This window comes from Ochotona princeps, chromosome 31 (genome assembly GCF_030435755.1).
Source record: "Ochotona princeps isolate mOchPri1 chromosome 31, mOchPri1.hap1, whole genome shotgun sequence".
NCBI classification, from domain to species: Eukaryota; Metazoa; Chordata; class Mammalia; order Lagomorpha; family Ochotonidae; genus Ochotona; species Ochotona princeps.
In genome coordinates, this window is record NC_080862.1 from 9,681,230 (window position 1) to 9,704,482 (window position 23,253).

The 23,253-nt window shown below is 46.5% G+C and overlaps 1 long non-coding RNA gene across 1 annotated transcript in view; it reads right to left on the reverse strand.

Moving 5' to 3' along the window:
• Positions 1-21,343, reverse strand: part of LOC131478372 (uncharacterized) — an 89,915-nt gene extending 68,572 nt beyond the window's left edge. The window contains exon 1 of the long non-coding RNA XR_009244436.1: positions 21,042-21,343. This is a non-coding gene — a long non-coding RNA (uncharacterized LOC131478372). The remainder of the gene's footprint in view (positions 1-21,041) is intronic.
• Between the last annotated feature and the right edge of the window lie 1,910 nt (positions 21,344-23,253).

The following is a 23,253-nucleotide window of genomic DNA, read 5'->3' on the forward strand; positions in this document are numbered from 1 at the left end:
CTGCAGTTACGTGAGATCTGGAAGACACTCTCGGCTCCTGGCTTCACACCAGCACAGCTCAGGCTGCTGGGGCCTTGCGGAGTGAGCCAGCATGGGAGGTCTCTCTGCCTCTTCCTCACTCTCAGTAATCCTTCTCCTTCTCCTCCCCCCTCCCTTCCCTTCCTTCTCTCGCTCTCTCTTTTTTTTTTAAAGATTTATTCTTTATTTTTACTGGAAAGGCAGATATACAGACAGGAGGAGAGACAGAGAGGAAGATCTTCCATCCATTGATTCACTCCCCAAGTGGCCGCAACGGCCAGAACTCAGCCAATCTGAAGCCAGGAGCCAGGAGCTTCCTCCAGGTCTCCCACGCGGGTGCAGGGTCCCAAAGCTTTGGGCCGTCCTTGACTGCCTTCCCAGGCCACAGGCAGGGAGCTGGATGGGAAGCGGAGCCACTGGGATTAGAATTGGCGCCCATATGGGAGCCTGGTGCATTCAAGGCGAAGACTTTAACCGCTTCGCTATCGCGCTGGGCCCTCGGTAACTCTTTTAAATAAAAATAAATAAATGTTTTTTGAAAAGTGTTGATCTTTAATTTAAAAGATACCAGTACAATAAGAGTAGGCTCAAAGGGAAGTAGGAAGTGATAGTGAGTTTACTTTGCAGTGCATTCATTTTTCTAACACTTTACTATGAAAACATTTAAGTATGTAAAAAAGTACAAGGAATTATATAGTTTATCTTCATATGCTTGACATCCAGTTATACAATTAATGTCACTATATTTCATCACATATTATTCCATGTTATTGATATCCAATGCATGCCAATGGGCTTATTTCACCCTTAAACACTTCAATAGGAATACTACTAAGCAGAGTTCAATATCCACGTATGGCTCCTAATCTCGGGTAAAATGTATAAACAGTGAAGTGAGTGCAGCGCAGGAAGTGTCTGCCAGTGTCATCGCTTGCTGGGCACATGCTCGGGAAATGGGTGACCGGGTGAGTTCCTAGTTGTGTGAACATCACAGAGCGCACAAGCACATCCCCAGGTGGGGTCACCTGCTCTCCATCTGTACTCTATGCTATAGCTTACTGCCCAAAGGCTTCAAGCCTGGGACTCTCCTCAACATCGCAGGCAACGGCCACATCACGCGAAATGCTGTTATAGCTAGATATGGGGAATGCACAGTAAAAAATACAGTATAAAAGACACACAAAGCAGTGCTCACTCCCTAAGAATAGACTGGCGCTTGCTTTGGGTGAGTCGGTGAGTGGCACGTACTTTGGCACGTAAAGTAGACACTGTCCACTCTACTCTTAGGCTACACTAAATTCAGAAGAATCTTTCCTTTCATAATAAGGTAATCTTACTGTAACTTGTTTACTTGTCAACTTTTTAATTTAAAAACAAACAAACAAAAAAAACAACTGGATGCGGCCCTGCGTGGTAACCTAGTGGTTAAAGTCCTCACTTTGAATGTGCCAGAATATCACACGGGTGCTAGTTCTAATCCTAGCAGCTCCACTTCCCATTCAGCTCCCTGCTTGTGACCTGAGAAAGCAGTTGAGGACGGCCCAAAGCCTTGGGACCCTGCATCTGCTTGGGAGACCTAGAAGAAGTTCTTGGTTCCTGATTTCAGGTCAGCTCAGCTCCAGCTGTTGTAGCCGCCTGGGGAGTGAATCATCAGACGAAAGATCTTCGTTTCCATCTCTCCTCCTCTCTGTGTATCTGACTTTGCAATAAAAATAAATAACTTTAAAAAACTGGATTTAATGCTTATCTTATAAGAAATATAACACATAGTGTAATTGCAGGAAAGCATCTTCTTGCTTTATATCCATATTCTACAAGAACACTTTAAAAAGTTTATGGGACTCAGCCATTAAAAAGAAGGATATTCTACTGTTTGCAACAGAATGGTCCCAATTAGCATTATACTCTGTGAACTAAGCCAATGCCAGAAGGACAAATATTACATGTTCTTTCTGATATAAGGCAACTTCCATACTAAGTATCAGATCAGTAGATACATAGGTAAACATGCAAGTACATATATTCATTGAGAGGAACTTCACAATAGAGACGAGCTTACTGAGAAGTAAAGATAATTGCAGGGCGTAATTTATGAGAAGATGTATTGAAAAGATGGGCTTAGGAGCAGGCACTGTAGCACAGTAGGTTTAACCAATATCTGCAATGTTGGCACCCCGTACAGGTGCAGGTTGGAGCCCAGGCTGCTCAACTTCTGATACAGTGCCCTGCCAACAAGCCTGGGAAAGAAGTGGAGATGGCTCAAAGCTCTGGGCCTCCACAAGCATGGAGGAGACCCAGATGAGCCTCCCGGCTGCTGGAATCCTGGCTTTGAACCAGCCCAGTCCTATCCACAGCAACCATTTGGGGAGAGAATCAACACATGGACGATCTCTCTCTCTCTCTCTGTAACCCTGCCTTTCAAACAAAATAAAGCTTTTCAAAACCAAAATGAGATATAGGCTTGTCGTGGTGCAAAAACATGAAATTTAGCATAGTGTTTTCAAAACACACATTTTGCATGAACTATTACAAGACCCCTTCGATGCATGAATTTATGAAACTTTTTGCACTAAAATAAGCTTATTTTTAAATTTATTTTCTATTAGCTTTTTTCTTTTTCCTTTTCAGTTCAAATTTAGAGACAGAGAGAGCAACACAGACATCAGGAGAACACTCGGCTTATTTCCTAAATTTCTGTAATGGCACGATGGCCCCCATAGGGGCCCAAGGCAGGAGCCAGGAACTTCATCCACGTCTCGCAGGTGGATGGCAGGGTAGCAAGCCCTTGAGTCATCACCGCTGCTTCCCAGGGGCCACACTGACAGGAAGCCGCAATCACACAGAGGCACAACGTCAAACCAGGCACTCGGGTGTGGAACATTTAGCAAGCCTCTTCCCTTGTATCTCAACCAAAACACTTTCACAGGAGATGCTTTTCTATTAAGAAGAAACAAACTGTAATGACTTTTTAACTGTGTTTGTTAGAAACACACACACACACAGCAGCGCAGCCCCACACAAGGCTGGGATCGCCAGCGTCACTGTCCTCCTCTCCACACTTTGTCCCATTAGAAGGTCTCCAGGGGCAGTGACACATGGAGCTGTCATCACCTATGACAAGTGTCTTCTGGTCACCTTCCGGATGGCCTGCCTAAGGCACCGAGTAGGAAAGTGTCATTCTTTGCAGCAGCATGCCCGCTGCAGTTGGCTTGTTCGCCGTAGATGGACTTAGATTTGCAGTAAAAGATGTGTTGCGAACAATGGCTCTCCATCAGTGAAAACCTTTCACCGTGAGAAGCCCGTGTTTGTGAGTTTTTCTTAAAAGCATTTACCATTTTCATTTACTTGAAAAGCAGAGTGACTGAGAGAGATCTTCTATCCGCTGCTTCACTCCTCAAATATCTGCAACAGCCAGGGTTGGGCCAGGCCGGGAACCCAGGAAAAAACCCAGTAGGGTCTCCCACAGGGTGACAGGGGCCCACAGACTTCAGCAAGTGTCAGCTGCCTCCTGTTGGTAGGAGGCTGGATCAGAAACGGAGCAAATGGCACTTGAACTGGCTTTCTTCTGTGCGTATTCCAAGCAGCAGCTCAACCCTCTGCACCCCAGAGCCTGCCCTCTAAGTTCTCAAACTTTTTTTTTAAGTTTTCTTTATTTTTATTGGAAAGTCAGATATACAGAGAGAAGGAGAGACAGAGAGGAAGATCTTCCGTCCGATGATTCACTCCCCAAGTGGCCACAATGTCTGGAGCTGCGTCGATCTGAAGCCAGGAGCCTGAAGCCTCTTCCGGGTCTCCCATTTGGGTGCAGGGGTCCCAAGGCTTTGGGCCGTCTTTGACTGCTTTCCCAGGCCACAAGCAGGGAGCTGGACAGGAAGCAGGGCCACTGGGATACAAACTAGCATCCACATGGGATCCCAGTACATGCAAAGCAAACACTTTAGCTGCTAGGCTACTGTGCCAGGACCACTAACGTGTGTGTGTGTGTGTGTATATATATAAAAATTCTAAAGTCAAGAAAGCCTTAAAAGGGCCAGGCGGCGCGGCCTAGCAGCTAAAGTCCTCGCCTTGAACACGCCCCTGGATCCCATATGGGAGCCAATTCTAATCCCGGCAGCTCTGCTTCCCATCCAGCTCCCTGCTTGTGGCCTGGGAAAGCAGTCGAAGACGGCCCAAAACTTTGGGACCCTGCACCCGCGTGGGAGACCTGGAAGAAGCTCCTGGTTCCTGGCTTCGGATCGGCACAGCACTGGCCATTGTGCTCACTTGGGGAGTGAATCATCGGACGGAGGATCTTCCTCTCTGTCTCTCCTCCTCTCTGTATATCTGACTTTGTAATAAAATAAATAAATCTTAAAAAAAAAGAAAGCCTTAAGAATAATTAGTATTCAAAGCACAACAGACTTTCAGAAATGTTATTGAGCCAATAGAAAATTGCTATAAATTCATTCTTTTTCACTAAGAGAGGTAATCTTCAAGTTTATTAGGACAAGCCTCATATTTTAAATAATACAAAACATCTTTTTTTTTTTTTTTTAAAGAATAAAGGGTTATAAGCCTCCTCCAAGCAGTAATGTGACCTTGGACAAGTAGCACTTTCATCTTTTCTAAGCCAGTTTCTTTCCTACATCTGTAAAAGCAGAAATCCCCTCTTCAGAGTTCTTTCTGATTGCCAAGCCCAAAGGCATGTGAATCACACACAACTCAAGAAAATACTACATCAGGCTGGAAATCCCCAGACTGTCCACTTAGAAATTCCCTCCAGTTTTCCTGGTTCTTGTTTTTTGAGTACCGATCACATTTTGCTGTTGGACTTGGTTCAAGTGTTCCCAAAGGCAGAGTAAGGTCAAAGGTCGACACCTACTGGGACAAGCCAACAGGCACGCAGTAAACAGTGGACATCAATGGAGATCACCTTGGAGGTTCGTCCACCCATGGCCACATTCACTCACCTGTCCTGTCTCAATCAGGGCCGCAGGATTCGTTGAGAGGCAAAGGAAGCGCAGAGAGACATTCAAAGAAATGGTAGTTACACAAATCCAGAAAAGTCCAGATGATCAGACAGTATGAAAAAGAGGGTAAGGATATCTGATTGGCGAGACTATCTGTCCTAAAATATCTTTCATTGTACTTTTTTTTTTCATTTTATCTGTGACAGATGCACCTGCAGGAAGGCTGAAGCGCTATCATGCATTCATATGGAGTATGAATGTGCTTAATTGGCAAACATAGTTTAATACTCAAAATGATTTGAATTCGGGAAATTGGAGCTGTGGTTGGCAGGATAGGGACAGTAAGAGGAGCCTGGGGGTTAGGCTGGGGGGGTGCTGCTCCAGTGGATGGTGAGGAGCAGGTGTGAAGAGACTCAGACATAAGGAAGAGGTGAATTACTCAACTCGTTCCTGCTGTCCATTCTTCCTTCTCCCATTCTCAAGGTCACTGGAAAGCTGGGACTAGGCTACATCATTGGTTGAATATTCTCCTTTTTGAGAAGAGCGATCTATCTATCTAATTTGAAAGGCAGAGTAGCACAGAGAGGGAGACACAGACTTTTTCATCTTCCAATTCACTCCCCAAATGTCTGCAATGGACAGTAGCCTGGAATTTCATGCGGGTCTCCCACAACAGTGCAGGGGCCCAAGCACTTAAACCATCATCCCCCGTTTTCCCAAACTCTTCAGCAAGGAGCCTAACAGGAATTGGGACAGACGGGATATGAACTAGTGCCCATATGTGATGCTACCATCACAGGTAGCTTGCCCACTACATCACATAGCTGGCCTTGAACTTTCTTTTAAGGTATTCATTTCATCTTTGGTTTTTGTTTTTGTTTTTTACTGATTTTAGCTATTTGAAACTTAGAGATAATCCCATTCACTGATTCTCTTTGCAAATGCCTGCCACAGCCAAGGCTGGACTGTGTCAAAACCAGAAGCCAAGATTTCAATCCAGGTCTCCCATGTAAGGTGGCAAGGACCAAGTACGAGCCATCATCTGTCTCTTCCCGGTGTGTACGTTGGCAGAGAGCAGAGCCGGACACTCTGAAATGGGATGCAGCTATCCCAAGTGAGGTATTAACCGCAGTGCCAAATGCCTCCCCTGGCGAGCTTCATTAAATCACCTACCACTGTGATGGCCAAATGTGTTCCAATTCCCAAAAGATCTCCTATGAGAAGCTTTGGGCTATCACCTGGCTTATGAGCTGGAAGTTTCCCATATTATGCCAATAGATATTTACTAAGTGTCAACTAGTTGCTGAAGACAGAATGGAGACTAAGGGACATCTCTATCCTCGCGAAGCTTAAGGATCATATTTGCATTTCAAATGTTACTTAGAAATGAGTTTAGAGTGAAACACAGTGGAGCCAGGAGCCCAGCTGTAGAACTTTGCAAGGAAGGGCTTAGTGCTTAATCTTCAGTAACAATTTTGATGAGAAGGGCATTGGTGAAACTGTCAATTTCTGCATTTTTCCAAGCAGAACTCTTTGCATTTTGATTAGTGGGATAATGGACACTCTCTGTCTCTGGGTTTTTAATCATTGACTTGGCTTTAATATTCTGCACCAACCCTCCATCAGTCTTTGGCTGAGGCCTACATTAAATAAAAGGCTGGAGAATGCCCCCAAACATGACATTCAGGTGCTGGCAGTTACATATTCTATCCTGCACTGAAGTGATAGGGGGAAGGAGGGTGGTTAGGGCAGAGAGTATATCTGCTACCCCCGGCTGGGATAGGCAGACTTCCAGATCCCCTACACTAGATAACTCTCTGGCTCTCCAGCTCCTTCATGGTTTTAAAGTGTAGACTCCCTGGCTAATACAGATTTTTACATCAACAGCACCAAGTGAACTTTGTGCCCAGTGAATGAGGCCATTCGCTACAACACTTTTCTCCTTCACTGAGCATGGGCGTAGCCATGTGATGCGTTTTGGCCAATAAGATGTTAACAACACAAGGCAAGAAAGGGCTGGAAAACCATTGAGCTGCAGGTTTCTCTCTTGGACTCCTAGAGCCACTCTCACGAGGGGAGGCAGAGATCCTTAGAAATGAAAGCATACGGAAAAAGAAGTCCAGCTGTACCAGCCATCCCAGCTGAGTCCACTGTCCAGAGGACCTGCTGGTTAAAACGTGGCCACATGAGAATCCAGGTGACACCATTGAAAGAATCGCTCAGGCAGGGCGATTGATCATGAAACACATGTTTGTAAGGCTTCGGAGGTCTGCTCTGCCAGTGAGACCACAGCATGGCTGCCTCCCACATAGAAACCCAAACTGCCTTTTCTTGGCTCCTGTTGCCATGTGTGGTCCAGTCCTTGCCTAGGCTGGCATTTCAGTAGTGAAATGAGAGGATGGGAGCTCTCTATGTCTGTCTCGCTGTCACTCTCACACACACGCACCAAAAATAAAAAAAAAAAACACAAAAAAAGAAAAAGGACACACTGCATGGTTCTAGTCACTTGAAATCCTACAATTGGCAATATTGATTAGTGGTTATTAGTCAAAATAAACTCACGATATCAGTTAGTGACTGTCCTTTAAGCGGGAGATGGGAAGAACTGACTGTACACCTTCGGACTGCCCACACAGCAGGCGAAGTACCTTCTCTTCCCGTGCAAATGAGATCATATCAACCTCTACTACATGTCTCCTGTGGCAAGCTCCATCATTCCTCTGGAAACAGGAAACTGAGTGATGCCCTTTGTTTCCAGTAAGAGCCTCTTACTCGTGAACCCCCCATTTCCTATGCAAGTCCCAGCTTCTGGGAAGGCACAAAGAAAGATAGCCAACACTGTTCGCAAGGGTCCAGTTCCTAGATGGGACCGTCACTGCTCTGGCCAGCCAGCCTCAGTGCCCACAGGACCAGCCCCAAAGAGTTCATGTGAGGATGGAAAGCAACAGTGCATTTAGCCTCGAGCCTGGCAGATGGCAGCTCTTCCGAAATGTTAGCCATTACTGTCATTACTGAGGCTATAAACTCTGGAAGTTCTGCCCTGGAACTGATTTCTGAAATAACCTTCAGCTCAGAAGTTTCTGATTCTCCTAATCTCTTGGAATCCACAAGAACAAAAAGGTAAATTGCTCTTTATTTTATTGGTCTCCTACATTTCATTCCTTTTGGTTTTCCTGACACATGCTCACTATGGACCAACCATATATGGGGCATCATGCTGTCTAAGGGTGATATTATTAAACAGCTTTAGTCTCATAGCGCTTGAAATTCCATTTTTGAAAATAAAATTAGCTTTTATATTTGAGGTTAACATGAAGGAACTGTATATTTTATCCATATGGAACAATATTCAACAGACATGCACAGCATGAATCAATTGTATTAGGCAATGAGCCCTTCCATATCCTTTGTCACAGCCTGTAATTACCTACTGTTCCTGGAACACCAAAATCCATTAGCTTTACCCAACTGTGTTTTGTTACCTAACTCCCCATCCTTCCCAGCCTCTAATGATCACTGTTTCATTTTTAAATTTCTACTTACTTATTTGATAGACAGATGGGGAAGATGGAGAGCTCCCATCTGCTGGTCACTTTCTAAATGTCCACAATGCCCAGGGTTGAAGCCAGTAACAGAACCTGGCACACCATGTGGGTAACAGGTGTACTACCGGTTTTTTTTTTTTTTTTTTTTTAGTTACATAAGTTAAAGCATTACTTTCACGATTTTTTTTCCTTAAGTCAGCTGGAAATGAGTTTCTTTCAAACACAACTCAAACACCCCTAAGTTATTTTCTATCATCTGTTACTAAAATCATAATGAATATTATTACATCTAAGAGTCTTAGGCAGTTTGCCTTATAGAATTAAACAGACCATTGTTTCACATGGGCTTCTAAATCACCTACCAGACCTTCTCACTGCTAGTCCTCAGCCTTTAGTCTCCATCTTCCATTGAATTGTCTGTCACTTAAGAAGCAAATGTTTGTACTTGAACAGAGGGCATTGAAGACGTCATTAGAAGAGGTTAACAAGGGCCCACCTACTCTGCAAGATGGCCAGAAGCAGACACATACTCAAGGGGATCACGATGCAAAAACGAAGGTGCGCATCTGCAATCCAAGGAACATCCACAAGCCAAGGGTTCCCTGGGGTTATCGGGAGCTAAGAAAGAGGCATGTCACAGAGTCTCCTTCAGAATTCCCAGGTGGAATCAATCCTGCAGAGACTTCGATTCTGGACTCAGAAGCTTTCACAACTCTGACACGATACGCTCCTGCTGTTTGAGTCCCCCTGGTTTGCAGCATTGTGCTGTGATGGCTCTGGGAAACACAGATAGTGACCAGGCCATGTAGCACATTCAGGCTACACTCAACTGCCTCTCCTCAAGGGTGCAACTTTATTTACGTCAGAACAGCTATCCTTAGACCACCTTCCCACTCCACTACCCTCCTTTCACAATTTGTTTTCCTTTTGCTCTAAGGGAACTGGAGGGCTAGATGGAAACTATGGTAAGATAGCCTATGGTCAACTCCAGTGGAACTGAGTTCAGAGCCCAGTTTCCAAGGGACTTGGGCATCTGAGAACGACAGCTGTCATGACTAGCTAGCTGCAAGAACAGAGAAAGGAGACAATGGGAACCATATGCTCTGGCAGGGCCCCAAACAGCTGTTATCCAAGGCCTCACTCTCAGCTTCTGTCTGAGCCATGTTTGGTGGCAGCTACACTGAAGACAATGGGAATGGATCTTCGCTTTCCCCGATAGCCAGTGCCACCCCCTCACACAGTCCCCTGGAATGGCCAGACCAAGGAGATGAGAAGGATGGCTAAGAAGTGAAACAGGCATCACACCTCAACTTTCTGTCCGTAGGGGAGACACTCAAGAGACTCCAGTTTGACTGCCTGTTCTCCTCAAACCACAGAAGAGGGCAATGATGGGTACGGCACCAGTCCAGGGTAAAGAGGCAAGGAGGTGCAAGAGACTAAAAGATGAGCTGCTAGTTGTCAGTCAAGTATTTTTCCTCAAGCGTCTTTCTTCTGAAAAGACCGTGATCTGTCCCATTCACCAACTCCTCACCACACCCGTTGGAAGGGGCTGCCCACCTGGACAGGGCAAGCCTTCCAGGCAACTGGGAGATGAGTGCTTAGTGCATGCATTTTCAAGGCTCATCAACAGGAAAACCAGTGAAGGGGCCGCTGTGGCAGCCACTTTCCTACCGCACAGGAAGAGCAGAAATAGCACCAGAAGCAACTTGTAGATTTGTCAAGACAAAAACCACCTCCTCCTTGAAGATGCCAGATACTCGACACTCCTGGGTTTCCCAGCAACAGCCCCATTCCATAAAAGACTTGCATTTAATGTTTAAGTGAGGTTGGCACCAAGGAGCAGATCACACTGTGCTGTAGGCCAGATGGCCTTGATGACAGGGATCCTATAGGCACTGACTAGAGACGACGTGTGAATGTCTCACTCAGGCACTGTAGGGACCAGCAGTCTTGTGTTTCTACTTCTACGTCATATCCTCCTGCACCCCATCACCTGCTCTGTGCGTCTTGGACCTAGGCAGCCTCCACTTCATTCTTGGTTTACTTCACAGCCAGACTGAACCTCTGCTTTTGAACCTCCGAGGGCCAGAGTACAGGTAAGATGAAGGCACTGAGGGATATGATCATACCACTCAGTGCTTCTATAGTCTGAAGGCTGCTGTCCCCAAGACCACTTTCATGGAGACTGAGTCTAAGGACTTCTGACACATCTTGAAGCTGGGATTATCCTTATAGACATGTCACTGCCACCCCAAACTACAGGTCAGCACTGCTATTGGACCCTGGGAGTAAAGAGACAAATACAACACAGGTCCTTTCAGGAGCTCCTAACTTGCTGGAGAAGAACCAAGGAGTCATCACATTGGGAGAAATATTGTGATGCTCTGAGAGATGGGACCAGGATGCCCCAGGGCAACCAGTGAAGCACAGTGCCTGAGCCAAGCTGTCCCACACAGTCTTAAACTCTCCGTGGACATTAAATGGCTATATAGGTTGTCATCATATGTTTGCCCTATGGACACATTTTTTTATAAGAAGATGCATTAATTAATTAAAGCCAGGGGCTTCCCTGGGGTCTCCTACACGGGTGGCAGAGGCCCAAGCACTTGGGCCATCTTTCCCTGTTTTTCTTGGCAGATGTGCAGGGAGCTGGGTCAGAAGTGGAGCAACCAGGACTTGAACTTGTGCCCGGATGGGATGTTGGCACTGCAAGGAGTAGCTTAACACACTAAATCACAGCACTGGTCTCCACGGACATCAAAAAGCTTGGCTATTTCTTGCGATCATCTTTTACACAAGCAGGATCAGTTCCCAGCCAGGGAATTATACCCATCAAACGTTTTTAAGAATTTCACAAATTCTGACGCAAACTCCCTCTCCCCTTCACAACAAAATCATACGGGCAGGAAAAGGGTCTAATATGATTTGTGGGTCTGGGGGTTTTGTTTTCTCAAACAAATGCAGAGAGCAGGGTGAAGGTTGATTTGCAGTGAGAATGACTAACAGACAACGATGACAAGACTGCATGCCTAAGTCAATGGTTTAAAAAAGTGTGCATGAATACAGAGAAACTGGGTATAATGAGACACCGCAGAGGTAGTGGCAGTAAGTCCACACTAAGACTGACCAAGAGGGTCGAAAATAAGAAAGGGCAGGGTGATTTTGCCTAGTGGTTAAAGATGCCCAGGTCTGACATCAGAGTACCTTTGAGTCTTAACTCTACCTACTAATACAAGCCCTGGCAGGCTTCAATGACGGCTTCGTTGAGGTTTCTGCCATCCATGGAGACCAACAGGAGCTCCAGCCAGTCAGCCCTGGCTCAGTTTTGGCACTGCAGGCATTTGGGAGATGAGCCAGTAAACAGAGCATCAGCTTGCTCACTCTCTTGCTCTCTCCACCTCAAAGGTTTGGTGCTTTCTGATTGGTAAGTATTAGACTTACCAATACTTACTCCCTGCTGCTGGAGCAGCCTGGCTGATGACAATTCTCAACCAATGGGAAGGGACAAGGCACATCAGGGCAGGGACAGCCCTTTGGGGATACACTGAGTCCTAGCAAACAGATTAGACATGTTCTTTCCTGTTCTTTGTGTCATTCGTTCTCCTTTGAATATTTTAGGGTTCTGATCAAATTTCTGCGGCTTTCTTTTCACCTCCAGGAATCCCAAAAGACGAATTCCAGGACTGCACACAATACTCACTTGGGCTGTCAAGAGCTGCCAATGTTTATCACTGGTATGTGGGATCGACAGCCTTTCAAAGCACCCAGGTCAACCCTACATTTTGAAGAGGACACTCAAAGAGCGTCCCGCCAGCTTCTTTCCTGGACAGCCATCAACAGGCAGACACAGGGCTGGCAGCAACACCAGACAGGAGGGAGCTTGTTTCAAGTACAACTACATCTTTTTTAAAAAGCCCAGGCCTTTTCTTCATCCCCATTGGCCTGGGCCGCTGCTGCAAAGGTTGTTTCTGCACCTCAGTCACAGCTGACAGCAGGTGGGGATTCAATTGGACCTGCAAATCCAGAAGTGTCATAGTTCAGGCTTAGTTTAAGGGGTACACCACCCAGGAGATGTCCAAGAACCTTCTGTTTCAACATGGGTCCCTCCCCGCAAAGAGCTCTCCTTGAACTCTCCCAACCTCTTCTTGCTGAGAGTTCAGAGGCTCATTCTGAGTTGAGGACAGTCAGAACAACTCCTAACAAACTGGGGACATCGTAGCAACCACACACTAGGGACGGGAATACCCCATCCTGTCCACATGCCTGAGACACCCCAATTGCTACAGGTGCAGATAGTAAAGGCAGATGATGTGGGAGCAGGTAGAGCTATAGCCCTGGTAGGAAACGCATGTGAGGGAGCAAGTTGCACAGAACAGGCAAGGGCTAGACCTGCATGTGGATCACCACTCAGATTCCTTGGCTTCTCACAACGTCCCAACAAGAATGGCGGAGTTCACAGTTTTGAGTTTCCCCAAGTCCTTCACACAGTTTTGCAGGGTTAGGGTTAGAGAAGCAGGACACACAGGATTTCCAATCGTCTCCTGAAACATTTATTTACTCACTTCCTTTTGGAGAAGCAGAGATGAGAGATTTCCCATTTGCTGATTCACTTCCCCAATTCCTGCAACAGATGGGGCTAGGCCCGGCTGAAGTTAGGAGCTGGGAACTCAATCTGGGTCTCCCACGTGGGTGCCAGGGAGCCAAACACTTGACCCATCACCTGCTTCCTCTCATGATCCACACCAGCAGGAAGCTGGAATCAGAAGTCAGTGTGGGACTTGAATCCAGGCACTCTGGAATGGGGTGCAGGTGGCCTAGGAGGAGCTTTTACTGACTTACTTTAAAAGGCAGAGTGACCGAAGGAGCGGGAGGCTTGAACTACCATGCATGGTCTCCCAGGCAGCATTAACAGGAAGCTGGACCAAAGCGCAGAGTAACCAGGACTCCAAATGCCACTTGGATATAGGATGTCAGAATCCCAAGTGGCAACCTCAACCCTGAACTACAACACCTGCCCCCCACACCAGGTGGTCTCAATCACGGAGTACAAATGCCCACTCCAGGAAAATTCTAAGTGTTACTTTCCTTGGAAGTAACAGAAAATTACAGATGGTTCCTGAGATTCTTAACATACGAAATGAAACTTCAAAAAAAAGTCATGGAAAATGGAATTAAAACACTGAGGTGCAAAATAAATTCAGAATTAGATGAATTTATTTTTCATACACACATTTTCCATGATCTTTTTTAAGATCTCTTGTATGCATGGGTGTTAAAAAATCTTTCTCCAACAAAATAAATTTATCTCTTAACTCTACTTTCCATGAACCTTCTGAAGTACTCCATACATATATAAAGTGTGTGTATGTAACAAAATAACGTTTGCGTCAGCAGCATATATACTAAAAACAGGGCCTGGCATGGTGGCCTAGAACCTAAAGTCCTTGCCTTGCATACATTGGGATCTCATATGGGTACCAGCTCTAATCCTGGCAGCCCTGCTTCCCATCCAGCTCCCGGCTAGTAGCCTGGGAAACCAGCTGAGAATGGCCCAAAGCCTTGGGATCCTGTACCCACATGGGAAACCCAGAAGAGAATCCTGGCTCCTGGCTTCAAATCAGCTCAGCTCCGGCCATGGCAGCCACTTGGGGAGTGAATCAGCAGATGGAAGATCTTCTCTCTCTTCCTCTCTGTATATCTGCCTTTCCAATAAAAATAAATCTTTTTTTAAAAAAAGTGAAAAATATTTGGAAATCAGAGCAAGACCTCTCACCTCCTCATTGCAGTACCCTGTTATCACAGGCTGCCCTTTATATCGTCATCATGTCCATTCTTACATGCTTGTCAATGTGGCAAAGTCACCCCTTCCTCCCTACTCTTCTTTAAGCCTTTCCCCCTTCCCTCCTAGACTATGCTCACACACTGCTCCTACACTCAGAACTGACCTCTGTCACTTCTCCCTTGAGGTTATCAAACAGGGTACTGATCTCCCTTTTAATACTTAAAAAAAAAAAAAAAGCCGGTTAAGCCACCTCCTGCAATGCTGGCCTCCCATATGGGTGCTAGTTTGAGTCCTGGCTGCTCCACTTTCAATCCAGCTCCCTGCTAATGTGCCTGAAAAAGCAGCATAAAATGGTTCAAGTCCTTGGGCCCTGGCACCCACTATGAGTGACCCAGATGAAGCTCTTGGCTCCTGGCTTTGGCCAGCTCAGCCTTTGCTGTTAAGGCCATTTAGGGAGCGTACCAGCGATGGAAGGTTTCTGTGTGTCTCTCCCTCTCTGTAACTCTGCCCTTTCAAATAAATAAGACTTGCTAATCTCTTAAAAAGATAGATAGGAGAAGACTCCACTTGAGACACTTGGCTCCCGCATCACACACTGCAGCCCAGCTCAGTCAAGTGTGGTCCACCCCTTGTCCTGGCTCTTGCACATGCCAGCAGGTGCTAAGGCCTGGCCCAGGTCAGTCTGTCCCCAGACCCAGCCCACACAAATGCTGAGGTGTGCATGAGGACTGGGGTCTGTGGTGGGCTGGCTGAGCTAAGCCACAACACTGGTTGATTCATGTAAGAGGTAGAGCTAAGGCAGAACTGACCAAATTGCACTACTGGTAGGTGTGTTGGCTGGTGCAGGTGACAGATGACACTTGATCCCATAATGGCTGGTACACATAAGAGTCAAGTCTGAGGTCACCCAGGTGAGGTTTCCTGGGGGACTCTGCAATTAGACCACTAGACTCAGACTCTGACCACAGAGAAAACCACAGGTTATACAGTCTGACTTGGAGTGCTTGCATGGAGACTGGACTTCCTTATTTGCTAATGCTTGTGCAGTGGACAGCATGTCCAGATGCACATGGGGGACATGGTCAGCTCATCTAGGCAAACAGGGAATGTCAATGCCACATCAGAGGATGGAAAGCAGAACAGGTTGGACAACTCTCCTGGACAAGCTTTGCAGTGTGTTTCTGAGTCTGTGGATACTCCAAGGTGGACTACATCAACCAGTAGACCTTGAAAAGATTTTTCTCAACCCTGGTGCAAACAAAACTGACATCTGAGGGATATCAAAACCACTCAAGTAACACCCTCAGAACATTCTTCTCCACAATGGGATCTCTAAGGCATCACAAAAGAATCCTAGGAACTGATATGGTTTGACAGAAAGGAGCAGCCCTCCCCCCCTTTCATCCCTGTGGACACAGAAAAAACAAACAAAACCGAAACATGTGTCCTGCCCACCTTCCTAAATGCCTTATCTTCTTCCGCCTAATTGGAAGCCCACATGGACATTCATTCCTCTAAACTATGTAAACAATATTAAAAATAAAATTTTTGAAACAAAGGAAATTCATAGTTTAAAGTTGTAGTAGATGCCATGGCTTACGCATGGTGCATGCTTAGTCTTCCAAAGCCTTTTGAAATAGGTTGTTTATATCTTTAGCGAGGAGGAACACACTCAAAGGTGAGCCTTAAGCAGAAGTCCCTAGAACCTACAACTTCCATGACTCCTATTACAGTGTTCCAGGCAGCACCAGACTGGCTCTGGGTGTATCAGAGTGACACACAGACTCTGAGAACTGGCTACTAGAATTGGGACTCCTCTTTCCTGGTGGGACAGGAAAGAATGCCATCTCTGACTCAAGCGGTCAGCGCACAGTAGCCTGAGGATCTGACAGTGGCTATGTTACGTTGGCCTGGCTTTTTTACTCTGCCAAGACCAGACGGATCCTGGCACTTTGTGTTGGAACACAGTGAACTCCACCGAGATGACTGCAGGCTCTTTTTAACTCTAACATCTGTCATAGGGCAGTTTGACCTCAAGGCATGCACAGGTGCCATAAACTTGTCTCTGTCTTCCAGCTGAGATGTAAAGAGAAGCCCTGTGACTCATGCTGACAGGAACCTGTTAGTGGGACTGCTGTCTGAATCTTTCCCAAGGATTGAACAACTAAAAAAGTATCCTCATCACAACCGTCAGATTTAATGAGTTCTCCACGCCAAGATGAGTGTGAGGCAGATACTTTTCCTTTCACATCAGGACACCACGAGTCAGAAGGACAGAGCACTGACTCAGTGCGACCGATGTTGCCAGGATCCAACATGGATCCAATTCCTAATGAGAGTTTTCCATAATGTTATGCTAAATTTAGGAAAACAACTTTGCTCACACATGATTGTTTTGTAAGATTCATTTGTTTGAAAAGCAGAGCTCTAGATTGGAGGGGGGATGGATGGATGTCTTCCATCTCCCAGCTCACTTCCTAAATGGGCTGGTCCAGGCTGAAGCCAGGAGCCATACTCCATCACAGTCTCCCACAGGGGTGGCACGGACCCGAGCACTTGGGCATCCTCCATTGCCTTTCCAAGTGCATTAGTAGAAAGCTGGATCAGAAAATGGAGCAGCCAGAACCTTAAGCTATACCTCGACACAGGATGCTGTTGTTGCAAGTAGAGGCTTAGCCCACTGTATCACAAAACCATGATGAATTTTTGAAAATAGATAAAAGCTTTAAAAAAAATGTTCATCAAGCAGGGCCTCAACAGGTGCTTTGAGCCAGAGCTGCATCTACATCGCTTCCTCCAAGGTGGTGCCGGTCTTCCTCAACCTCTTGTTCCAGGGTATAGCTGGCTGGTATCCTCTGCCTCGTTGGGAGCCTATGTCTTCATCTATGAGGACTACAACCACTGTCTTGAAGATATGTACGCTCAATACGGTGGGGATCATGGCTGTAGTAGACCTTCCTGTTATCATCTGGGGGAGTTGCCAGACACCACCACGTCTGTCCTCATCCTAGACTTGGTCCTTGTCACAGAGCTTGTTGTATTGGTTTGGGGAGATGTTTACACAGCAAAGGCAAAAAGCGAGGTGGACAACAGCATTCAAGAACTGCATGGACCTAGAATGGGAAAAGTCTGGCACTGCTGGCCCAACTAGTAATTATACACAGACAGCTGCACTACTGTGGAATGTGCAGGTACTCAGGCAGCGAAAACACAGATGGGTTCAAAGAAAAGCCAACACCCAGTGTGTCCCTCTCAGCTCCTGCACAAGTGCCAGCAGCTGGAACGGATGTCTGGTCCACCGCCGAGGGCTGTGAGGCGCTGAGTGTGAAGAAGCTATGAGATCACGCTGTGTGCTGTTGTGTGCTGTGGGGAGGTGCTAGCCAGTCACCTGCCAGCCATGCTGTACACACACTTCATGAGATGCAGAGGAAGTCCAGATCCTATGTATGAGCTGAACCTATGCACAGAAGACAACTCAGCCTGAGCTTGTGGGGCTTGGTTCGGATTTGGAAAGAGAATTGCACAGGTCTGTTGCAGATGGGCTCCCCAAGTTCATTCGATAAAGCATTGGTGCAGAACAGGGCAGCTCAGCTTTTCATGCAGCCAACTCCTTTTCCCACCTGGCTTCCCCTGTGTTCCAGCTGGCATCCTGCCTGCCCCCAGGTTCTTAAGCATGGCAGTAAACATTACAATTTCAAAACTGTCTGTGAGCTGCACAACACAGCAGAATTCAAGGATGACACGGGCCTGCCTCTGTGACTGCCAAGCTGTGACAGGACAGATTCTGATGGCTCACTGGGGCCTTTCACAAGTGAAGAGTTCTTGGCCAAAGGGTTTTGGGGAAAGCTGTCTGGTTAAAAGTCACAACAGATGGTGCTCCTCCACAGTGACCTTTTCAGAGGGTCCACTAAGATAGCAACTGTACAGAACGGCTCACACAGATGTCAGAGGCCACACTGGCTTGGTTCCTCGTCCAGTTAGTGATCTGTGAAATCAGAGGTTTGAATGGAAGCAGCCTAGCTAGAGGAGTGTAATGCAATCACTGCTGCTTGCACAGATGGGTGGGTCACTCTGCCCATGACTGAGCCCATTTGTCATAGAAATAATGCAGCCATGTAGACCATCAAAGAATGAAAATGATGCAGCTACAGCCTCTGCTACAAATAGAACACTCCAATTCAGCCAAGTATGTAAGTCCTCAAAAACATACTAAAATATGTAAAAAAAAAAAAAAAAAGAAAAGAAAGAAAAAGAAACAAAGAAAAGAAAGCCTTTAATGTTGTAGGATCTTGAAGGTTTCTTCAATGATGGAGCTGGTCCTTACTACCAATGATAGACGATTTTATTTTTTTCCCAAGATTTATTTATTTCTATTGAAAAGGCCGATTTACGGAGAGGACAGAGAGATCTTTGATTCACTGGTTCACTCTCCCCAGGTGGCCACAATGGTCAGAAATGAGCCAATCCAAAGCCAGCAGCCAGGAGCTTGTTCCGGGTCTCCCACACGGATGCAGGGTCCTAAGGCTTTACGTCATCCTCTACTGCTTTCCCAGGCCACAAGCAGGGAGCTGGATGGGAAGTGGAGCAGCCAGGACATGAACCAGTGTCCACATGGGTTTCTGGTGCTTGCAAGGTGAGAATTTAGCCACTGAGCTATCATGCCGGGTCCCAGGCAATTTTACTTTTTAGGCCTCACAGATGGCATTTGTATTAAGAGGTGAGTCTAAGCATGATGTTTAGAGGGAGAGCATCTAGGGTGGGGAGGTGATGGGTTATGATTAGGACTGGATTAAAGGCATCAAAGCGGATGAGCCCTGGTTGAATGCTGATGCTTAAAAGAAAAGAGATCAGAGGTGATACACACACCCTCTTTCATCACAATCACCCTTGAATCCCCAAAACTGAACTAAATAAACTAGAGTTCTTTCTATGCTAGGCAGTCTCAAACAGGAAATCGGCCAACAATTAGCCATGACTCTTTGGCAATCACGGTGTGTGCCTCAGTTCCTAGGAAAGACTTACTAAACCTTGCTGTCTTACCTTGTTTACCATTGGGGAGGTAGAGAATATAAAAAGAAAAAAAGAAAACAAATTTTCAATATAATAGTTAAACTGGAACACATTTCACTTTGTGGTTATTTAACCATGTTTACTCTCTTCTTGCATAATTTGCAGCCAGTACTGTTTTGCCTGGTTCCTTGCAAACACTCTCATAGGTCCTTCAAAGCTTACAGAGCAGAGGTGTGATGCCACTAGCTAATTCCAGCAGATAAGATAAAATGGAAGGGAATCACACAGATGTGGGATCTAAGGAGGAGGACAAGGGAGGGGCCAGATGCGAGGTGCGGTTGGCACTTATGGCAGCCCAAGTTGGAGCTTTCCAGGTGGTAAGCCAGGCCCCATTTCAAAACAGATGTACCTCTCCCCACTTACCTTGACAATAGTAATGCTTCCACATCCCTGGATGGAGTAGGAAGAGGCAGTTGCCTCCACCACTTCCCTCTGAACCACACGTGCTCACAACGTGCAGCCCTGCAGCCCAGATGGCGACCGTGTGTCTGGCAACAGTGCACCCCAATATCAGAGTTGGGGGTGCCAGGAAGTTCGAAGAACAGACATACCCGGTCACCACAGGTGTCATTCTTGGGCTGGTCCGTTATCTTCTGTTCTTAAGCCAGCCTCTGATTTCTATACATTCACCTACCTTCATCTGTTTGAATACATTACTTCCCAAACTGCCCCAGAGGGAGATTATCAATAAACTGATCTAAGTAGTTCTGGATGCAAGGTTCCTCCAAGTTTAGAGGGTTGGGAATGGGGAGAAAATGCAGAAGAATGAACACTGAAACTCAGAAATTCAAAATTGTAATAAAAAAAAGAGAGAGAGAAAGAAAAAGAAAAAACCACTTAGGATGTTTTAGAGCAGTTTCTGTCCCCAAGAGCTGTGTTTAGGGTTGGGGACCAAATTATCTACCAGGCATGGTTGACAGATGACAAAAAATGGGTGACAGATGACCCCCACAAAACGACAGCCTTTATTTGCTTGACTAAAGAAGTGATATGGTTTGGCCTCTGTCGTTGCCAGGCCTTGGTAAACTGTTCAACTCAAATGGATTCTCACATGTGGTTGATAAGGATAGGGGAAGGCCTGTTGACATTCCCACTAATACTGAGTCACTTGTAGGGTCTCTAAATGCAAGTTACTTCTGTTCCACTTTGGAGATGCAGGAATGTAGCCCAAGTGCTACATTCCTAATCATCTCAAAATAACCAGAGCTACCCCCTTAAACCTGCCTGGGTCACCAACCCAATGTCAACAAGATAAGGCAATGGAACCCCACATTCCAATCTCCACACCCTTCACCAAAGCCCCCAGCAAGCCATTTCTTCAGCCCCCCTTGATTCCCCACCTCCAGTTAAGGCACTGCAGAATCTCTGTAGTCTGTTTCCCCATTGCTTTAGGGCCTTTTCCAATCTACCCTGCTTACTTCCTTCTCTGCCCTCAGTACCATCAACTCTTACACTCAGGAACTGCCACACATGGGGCTTCCTAGCAATAAGGTCCTGAGGGAAGCATCCACATCATGGTCTCAAACCGGTAGGCATGATGGTTAGGACAGGCTCCACGGTGCAACCCAGGTCTCTGTTTCTGACTTTTTAGGTAACAACTGTCATTGGATTGTCTTTCACTGCTTTGTTATCAGTGATGACGCAAAAACAATGCAAATCAGAGTCTTCAAGGATTACCTGCCCTGTGAGGACAACCTGGAGTCAGCAGGTGGCTCTGTGGTCTTTTCCAACAGCTTTGGTGAGTCATCCGAGCATAGCTGACGTGTGTTAAAGGCAGAAGCGGGACTTGGAAGATGGCACCAAGGCAGATGATGACTCTGCCATGGCATTCACCAGGTTATCTGCCTACAAAATTCACTTGTCCCACTGGCACAAGAGTAGTCTGTCAGCAGAGAAGAACAAACAGGACAAGTCAGAAAACTAAGCCTCAAGATGCCAGAATCCCTCACCACCCATCCCAGACAGTAGCCGGACCACACAGAAGCAGAGCTGGGAAAGAGGTTGAGCTTGCAAGAGTTGAATGCATGTGTCACTAACACAAGTTGTTCTAGCAACCAGAAAAGGGTGACTTGTGCCCAAGGAATGGTATGGCATGTCTCTCTCTCCTGGGAACTGGAGATGGGACTGGGAGCAGGCTGTTAAAATAATAGATCTGTACCCTCTTTCAGCAATATCATCACCCCCCTACTGCCAGCCAGATGTTCCCATTCCTGAAACAGCTGTGCCAGATGGAGGGCTGGAACCTTAGCAGATACGACCAGGCTTGCAGCAGACAACAGCGCGTGGCCTCTCTCGCCTGCAACAATCTGCCTGGCCTCTACCTGCCACTCTAACTTTACCCACAGTACCCTTTCCAGAGCTGGTCCTAAAGGACAGTGAAGACCTCCAACAGTACTTGGCACGTCCAAAGCAATGTGAACCTTTACTTATGGATTCAAGGATCTCAGAGACCCTAAGACTGCAGTATGTACAGCAGACCATCCAAGACGGCTAGCCACAGTCCCCAGTCCCTGATACCTCACCAAAATCTAGGAATTCCTACCATCAGCACCTCAGAAGACAGGGAGATTATCCAGGGCACACAACTGCTACACGACCCAGTTAAACGCAATGGTTTCCCAGGGGGCATCATAAGAAGTCAGACTTTAAGCAGGAAAAGGAATCAAAGCACCATTGCTGGGCTGACAAGATGCAGGGAACCAAGTGAATGGCAATGTGGGCATAATCTCTACACTGAAAGCAAGAACATGGAATTATCAGTCCTATGGCAGCTTTGTCAACAACCCCAAGGAGCTGGAAGCATGTTCTTTTCCACAGGCTTCAGATGACAGCCCAGACAAGCTGACACCTCGACACCAACCTTCTATGTCCCTGAGCACACAATCCCAGTTCCTCCCGGACTTCTGATAGACAGAACTGTGGAGTGATTCACAGATATTGTTTCAGGCTGCTTTGGTTGTGGTCATTTCTTTTGCACCAAGTAAGAGATAAACCCTCCATGGTTCACAGTGGCCTGGCTTTCCTGTGCATGTGCTAACTCCAAATCCTCTCACACCCCTCACTCACCAGAGCACAGCCTTTTCTGCCCACCCCCACATCAGTGGGAGGGAAAAGGTATCAAAAGGGATTGGTGAGCAGGCCTCTCCTTACTTCCAAAGCCTACCCAGGGCGAGGGACACCATTTAGAATCCTGGCACATCGAAGCAGACAGTCCCCTCCTAACAACTCCAACCCCATTCACACGGTAAGTGTAGACTCCGCTAGTTGATGGGGCAACCAGCTGAGCAGGCCTTTCTCAGAACTGTGCTTGCAGTAGACAATCTTGAAAAATGAAAGAGGTGAGTCATCCAGCACCCGTGGTCCTTGGCTGTGCCACAAATCCATGGCATGAATGGCACCCCCACGTCCACCATGGGACCTGGGAACAGGAAATACCAATGCATCATGGAGTTCACGCCGCCTGCTAAGCTCTGCCTCTGTGGCAGGACTCCTATGCTTTCTGCTGGCATCTGGAAAAACAATAATAATCTAACTTCTTAGTTTAATGTGGGTAAAAAATCCCAGTACCTAACTGTACTAAATTTATATCTTTAAATCAGAAGATCTAATATATCTCTGCATTATGAAGCTTCAAAGGAACAAAATATCACTTTCTGAATTTTCTTGTGCAAAGAGTAACATTTGCACCAGAGCCACTGAGAACAAAGGAAATACAGAATACACCTGGGATCTGGAAAACGTCCAGAAACTTTAATTGGATCCATATCGCCATCCCCCAACCATCCCCCATGTGTGACGTCAACAGTGCAGAGGAACGGTGTTTATTCCATGACTGTGAGCCTTTCATTGGAATGCCAGTAATTCAACATCCCAGCTTCTGCCACTGCCA